Below are 7575 nucleotides of genomic sequence, written 5' to 3' on the forward strand. Positions count from 1 at the left end.
AATTGTCCCTTTCTTTAATACATCCCCACCGATAGCACCTCTATGGCTTTTCAGCATGCTGGGAGGACTATCAAAGGATAAATATAATCAGTGGGGAAATCCAGCTAACATCAGGTGACAAGAACAATAGCAATAGTACCCTGAAATCTCAGATGGAGTTCTTAGTGTTTTCATTTCCTTTCTTCAGATGGAATTTTAATCATAGTTGAGATGCAAATTCCATCTAACTTGAGGATGGGGCAGGGAAAAATTCAGTTTAGTCATGCGCAGTTTTAGTGGACTTCAAGACTTCAGTCCTAGTAGAAAGGCAACTTTCCAACCTCAGAACCTGGAAAACCCTCTTGCTCAGTATATTTTTCCACTCCAGTCTGTTTCCACTTTTCTATTTCCTGCCTCCTTGGAGCCATAGTGAATGATGGGGGCTATTTGTTGTATTGACTGGCAAAGACGCAGATTCACACAAAAGCAACATCCATCTCTCTGATCACTTAAAGAAAGCTCATTACAAACCAAATAATTCATGAACTAAGGCCCATCCACAAAGAATAATTTGCACTAATTGTACTAATTTAAACTGATAAATTCTACAGAATTCAGAGACAAAATTCTTATTATGTCAATATGGCTATACTTTTCAGTGTTTTGACGTGTAGAATTTCACTAGCAAATGTCAACAACTCCACTTTGCAATATTTCTTCCAACACATTAAACATTAGCCCTTGCAAGTAGTTGTGTCCAGCAACTTCTATGAGTAATCTGGAAGTCTCGTGCTGTCCCCTGACTCGAAGAGAATGCTACATCCTAGACTCCCTTAGGATTAAACCAAGTCAAGCAAAACATGTCCGGAAGATTCTCTCAAGAACAGTCTAGGAATAGAATAGCTGCTGGCTTTGTCATCACCACTAGAAAACAGATTATTCTGCAGGACATGAGGCAACATAGAATTGCCCTCTGGAATATTTAGAACCTGGGCTGATTTCTTACCCAACCAAGAAGTCATAGAATCCCTCCTGAATCCCGACTTCCAGTAGCAGTGCTGCTATTTGAGTGACACTCAGACTTGTTCAGTTCTGAGGTCCTGACAATCACAAAGGCAGGGGAATGGCAGCATGAGCAGAACATCACAGTGGAGAGAATATGGGCTATGCAACTAAGCCGAGCTAACTCTGATACTGTTGGTTTTCTGACTTCAAGTTTTCTGACCATTGATCCTCTATTTACTCATCTGTAAAATAGGGATTAATATAGGATTTACTATAATTATTGTGAGAGTTAAGTTAGACAATGCATGCAGATAATCACATATAGACATTCCCTGAATGGTAATAGTTATGACATTAGTGTCCAAGTTATGAGAACAATCTCCACTGAATGATAATCCACTGGGTCATCCTAATCGTGTCAACATACCTATTATGTAGGGAAGAGAAAAACTATTTCTTAGAAACAAGGGCCCAGAAATCCCTTTTATCAGCTTCTACTGGTTTGTGAAAAAATCAATTCCTTTTTTGATTGACTAAAACAATGTCAAGAGAAACCTAAGGTAAATGTTAAAAAGTATCTTGGGGCACGTGGGTGGCTCAGTCAGTTAAGCGTCCAACTTTGGCTCAGGTCATGATCTCATGGATCGTGGGGTCCAGCCCCGAATCGGGCTCTGTGCTGACAACTCAGAGCCTGGAGCCTGCTTCGGATTCTGGGTCTCCCTCTCTCTCTCTGACCCTCCCCTGCTCGTTCCTGTTTCTGTCTCAAAAATAAATAAACATCATTAAAAAAATTTTTTAAATCTATGTATTTTGGCGCCTGGGTGGCTCAATCGGTTAAGTGTCCGACTCTTGATTTAACCTCATAGTTTGTGAGTTTCAGACCAGCATCAGGCTCTGCACTAAAAGTGCAAAGCCTCCTTGGATTCTCTTTTTCTCCCTCTCTCTCTGCCCCTCCCCCACTTGCCACTCTCTCTCAAAAATAAATACATAAACTAGGTAGGAGAATTATCCCAATGTCTAGTATAATATCAACATACTCAATAAATATAAATTAAAATTTTAATCAATAAATTCAATCAGCTTTTTATTATTTACTACTTATAAAAATTTTGTTTGCCAAGACATAGAGTAGGGTTTCTTTTAGTAAGACAACATAGGCCAACTGTATGTATCCCTAAATGCTTAAGGATTCATAAAAATATGAATTGATCACCTGGAATTTTAAAAACTTAGCTTGCAGTCTAGCTTTACTTTGGGGAAACACAGGAAGCAGTTCACACTCTGGAGAATTAAACCTTAATTTGACAAAGCACCTGGCAGGTACTGAGGTTTCAATTTCACCTACTCTCATGTTCTCAGAAGGAGAACTCTGAATTAATCCAAACTGAAAATAAAATTCCAATTCCAATCTGCCATTTTTTTATTACAGTTCAACTTAACAGGCACTATGGAGCTTTAGGGAAGGTGAGCTGATGAGAATCTTTGAAGATACATAATTTAGAGATGACATTTGGAAGTAAATAAAGACCCTTGGGAGGCTGATTTAATGAAATATAGTCATTGTAGGACTGTCATTATGTAAAATCAGTTTTAAAAGACTTGGTTTCCTCCACTCTGAGCACGAAGTCCTTACTCAGTCTCAATCTTTAAAAGGTAGTAGAAAACCTTTCAAAATTCCATGCTAGAGATAATGCAAAATAATACTTTTTCAAAATAAAATTTGTAGCAATAGCAAACACACTTCAGAGCATGGAATAAAATTCTGAAGCAATATGGAAGCCAGGCTCTAGGGCTGTAATGGTCAAACAAGTCCCCATTCACTTCTCACCTGTTCGCCACACTTGTTTCTTCTGGTGTGAGAAGATGGAAAATGGCAAGAGGCATAGGGTTCAATAAAATCTTCATGATTGACTATTGCCTCATTGGCCTCCTTCATCTCCATTAAGACCTAAGAAAAGGAGAAGGAAAGAAACAGACTGGACGTTTAAGGTTGTTTGTCTTATTCAAATCACGTGTGATGCATAGAGAGTGACTCAATTATCACTATAAATAAAGTTTTCATTTGTTCATAGATTCTCAGAAGGGAAAGGATCTTGGAGCTACTTAGTCCTCATTCAAAGCTTAATATTCGGTACTTTTCAGACAGTGCTTCATGGAACCCTATGTTTCCTCAATGATACTTCCATCCCAATCCAACATAAGTACCATGTTTACCTGATTTATATATTTAAACTCCAGGAAAGATTTTATTGGGGTCAGGGGGATCAAGACTTGCAGTTACGGGGACATCTGGGTGGTTTAGTTGGTTAAGTGTCCAACTTTGACTTAGGTCATGATCTCACAGTTTGTGAGTTCAAGCCCCACGTGGGCTTGGCACTGACAGCTCAGAGCCTGGAGCCTGCTTTAGGTTCTGTGCCTCCCTCTCTCTCTGCCCCTCCCCTGCTCGTAGTCTGTCTCTCAAAAATGAATAAATGTTAAAAACAAGTTTAAGTTAGTTACAAAAAGAATCTACTTTGAAGCCACTGATCTACAATCTCCGTGTGACAACAATTCCATGTAAGAGTACAAATACCTTTGTGGTAAGAAACACACTGCTTTATAAGGCAGCCCATGAGAATTTTATGTGGCTAAATTGTTAGGAATCTCATTCTTATGAAAAAAGATATCTACCTTCTTCTAACAGCCACTCTAATTTTGTCCCCTCAGAACATAGAAGGAGGTCTAAGCCTTTTCAACCTGACGATTTCTCATTATTGAAGGACAAATGAAAGGATGTCGCCATCTTCGATTCCTCAGCTAGAGATTTCTAGTTTCTTATGCTTTCAAGGCTCTCAGGTCCTTCCATCATGCAAAGCACCCTGCTTTGGGCACACTTCAGGGTGTTGAGTCCCACTCTGTGTTCTCCTATATAAGAGGGGTGGGGCTGACTTTCACATCTTTTCCGCCTCCTTCAGTTCCCTTAAGAATAAAGACAACATTGCAACTATGTGGATGGACCTGGAGGGTGTCATGCTAAGCAAAATTAGTCAGTCAGAAAAAGACAAATATCATAGGACTTCACTCATATGAGGACTTTAAGATACAAAACAGATGAACATAAGGGAAGAGAAGCAAAAATAATATAAAAACAGGGAGGGGGACAAAAACATAAGAGACTTAAATATGGAGAACAAACAGAGGATTACTGGAGGGGTTGTGGGAAGAGAGGTGGGCTAAATGGGTAAGGGGCATTAAGGAATCCATTCTTGAAATCATCGTTGCTCTACATGCTAACTAACTTGGATGTACATTTTTTAATTAAATTAATAAAAAATAATAAATAAATAAATAAATAAATAAATAAGTAAAATAAAATAAAAGGGGGAAAAAAAGAATAAAGACTACATTGACCAAACATTTGAAAATGTTCACTTAGTCCATGGTCTAGCTTGTACACGGTCGGCAATGGCATAGCACAAGGTCGCTTTGTGTTTTATGGCAACCGGAAACTACTCTGCCTTGGGGCACAACACAGTTTCACAGAAGAATCGCTGTCAGTCTCCAGGGCTTTAATGAGCAAATAGGTCTCTATAGTTTTCTCACCTGTTTGTCACATTTGTTTTTTCCTCCCATCAGAAAGGAAGAGGGGCTCTAGCCTGTCATAATCATTCCAATCATCTCAGAAGTCTCAGATTTTAGCAGCTAGGAAAGAGGAACCTAATATGACTCTGTCATGAAGGAGGAAAAAATATAAGATTTTGGAGTCAGACAAAGCTGCATTTAAATTTTGTCTCTTCAGTCGTACCTTTGGAAAATCAGTCCACCATTCTGAACCTCAGTCAATGCATCATGCTATAGAATTGTTATATTTGGACTAATGTATGTAATAGACTTCCCACTGAGCCTGATACTTTGTAAGCTCTCAATTAATATAATTAAAAGCATTATAATTTAAAGTATTAGTATCTCCTTTATTTTAATAGCACTATTTTCAATGGTATCTCATTTCTGTGCATCAGCATCAGAGAATGGGAACCTCCTACACAAATTTTCAGAGATGAGAAGCTCATAGTTTTAGGGTCAACCCATTTTTTTCAAGTTTTTATTTGAATTCCAGTTAATATACAGAGTAATATTAGTTTCAGGTTTAGGATTTAGCGATTGGTCACTTACATATAACACCCAGTGCTCATCACAGCAAGTGCCCTTATTAATACCCATCACTCATTTAACCCATTCCCCCCACCAACCTCCCCTCCAGTAAGCCTCAGTTGTTCTCTATAGTGGGCAGTCTGTTTTCTGGTTTGCCTCTCTTTTTCCTCCCTCTAGGTTCATCTGGTTTGTTTCTTAAATTCCACATATGAGTGAAACCATGTGGTATTTGTCTTTCTCTGGCTTATTTCATTTAACATAATTCTCTCTAAGCTCCATCCACATCATTGCAAATAGCAAGATTTCATTCTTTTTTTATGGCTGAGTGATATTCCAGTATACACACACACACACACACACACACACACACACACACACACATATATATATATATATATATATATATATATATATATCACATCTTCTTTATCCATTCATTAGTGATGAATGATAAAATCTATACAATTTGTTAATTGTCAATAATAGTGCTATAAATATCGGGGTGAAAGTATTAGGACCAACCCATTTTTAAAATTTATCATGTTTATTTATTTTTGAGAGAGGGAGAGTGCATGTGGGGAAGGGGCAGAGACAGAGGGAGATACAGAATCCAAAGCAGGCTCCAGGCTCTGAGCTGTCAGCACAGAGCCCAATGTGGGGCTTGAACCCACAGGCCATGAGATCATGACCTGAGCTGAAGTTGGATGCTTAACTGACTGAGCCACTCAGGCACCCCTAGGGTTAACCCATTTTAATAGGAATTTATCCTAGAAAATATTATCTACTGCTGTGACTGTAAAAAGAAATGACAACCAATTTAAATATTTATGGATATTTTATCATCATATTTATATGACAGTATTAGCAGTATTATGTAGTAATACTGTGATACTTAAAAAAAATTAAAGTGGACAGGACATTTCCCTGTTCACTAAAAGGTCTCAGACTTTTATAATACTTAAGAATTTATGCTTTTTTAAAAAAGAATATATCCAATGGTCCTGGCTAGCTCAGATGCCTGGCCCATGTATGGAAGCAAATGGAATTAGATGGACACACTTCAATAGTATATGGTTACTTACGGTTCTCTTATTTTCATGAGATCAATCAATCATTTGTTTGGAGAAGTTGTTGGACTATAATATTTGAAATGAGACCTGCTCCCTATCAACAAAGAAAATGAAATTTTGTAGCTCTTTTTTCTCAGTCCTAGGAATTCTCATCCTTATGGTGGATTTAGTCAGTCTCTTAACTGAGAGAAAGAACATCATGACCACAGAATACTGTCCATTGCAGCATGGTCAGCAGCCCATGGGCAGGGAGACTGATAACCTAATGGTAGTTGGTAGCTCAGAAAGTGACAGCAGACAGCATCAATGTGGGCCAATAGAGTGGCAACAACCCTCACTAAACATAGAGTCAAGAGAAGCACTTGGAGCAGAGAAACCAAGAGGTTAAGGTAGTTAATTTCAAAGATGGCTAACCTCTGGCAGTGGGGCCTCCTAGAGGAAAGCAGAGAAAAAGAGTGGCTGAGATTCTTCTACTAGACACAAGGGGCTGAGGAGCTAACTTAGAGAAAACTGTTAAAAATACCTTGTCTAAGATTCACCAACAAGTAAGACTTGAAGGAGACAGAGGTAGTACAGGCAACTCTCTTGTGGTTTTGTCCCCACTGTTGAAAGTTTTTGGACCGTTCTTGCTGCTGTCAGAACAATTTCTTCTAATGTTTTCTCTAAACTCTAAAAACAAGTACATACACTTCATAATATTATCTAGAATAAATTTATTGACACCACCTGGGGGCTAGAGGATACTTATTTTATTTTTTTTAATGTTTATTCATTTTTTGAGAGAGAAAGAGTCAGAGTGTGAGCAGGGAAGGGGCAGAGAAAGAGGGAGACACAGAATCCAAAGCAGGCTCCAGGTTCTGAGCTGTCAGCACCAAGCCCGATGCAGGGCTCGAAACCAAAGGCCATGAGATCATGCCCTGAGCTGAAGTTGGACATTTAACCGACTGAGCCACCTAGGCACCCCTAGAGGATATTTTTTTAAGTATAGCCTAAAATCTTAACCCTTAGACAAGATGCCATCTGTTTGTAACTGGACAAATTCATAGTTGGAAGAAATAGGCAGATAGAGGTGAAACCACACTAAATCAACTTTGCTTCCTAAATAGACACTAGTTCTAAATTTCCACCAGGTGTCTGACAATCATGACAGACATCCATTATATCATCTTGATTAATTGCATAGCATATATTTTATAAAAATACATAGAGGCTATGAAAAAGTTTTATTTTGAAAATCTGAGCAAAAACAACTAAGACTGACTGTCCTGGAAGCTTTTCCAAGCCTCTTGAAACTTCACAGATTCAGTTTTCAGACCAATAAGTTATCACTACAGCTTGATCGCCTCTCCAGGGTCCTAGCTTCTGTAATATGGATACATATGATATTTGC

This window comes from Suricata suricatta, chromosome 9 (genome assembly GCF_006229205.1).
Source record: "Suricata suricatta isolate VVHF042 chromosome 9, meerkat_22Aug2017_6uvM2_HiC, whole genome shotgun sequence".
NCBI classification, from domain to species: domain Eukaryota; kingdom Metazoa; phylum Chordata; class Mammalia; order Carnivora; family Herpestidae; genus Suricata; species Suricata suricatta.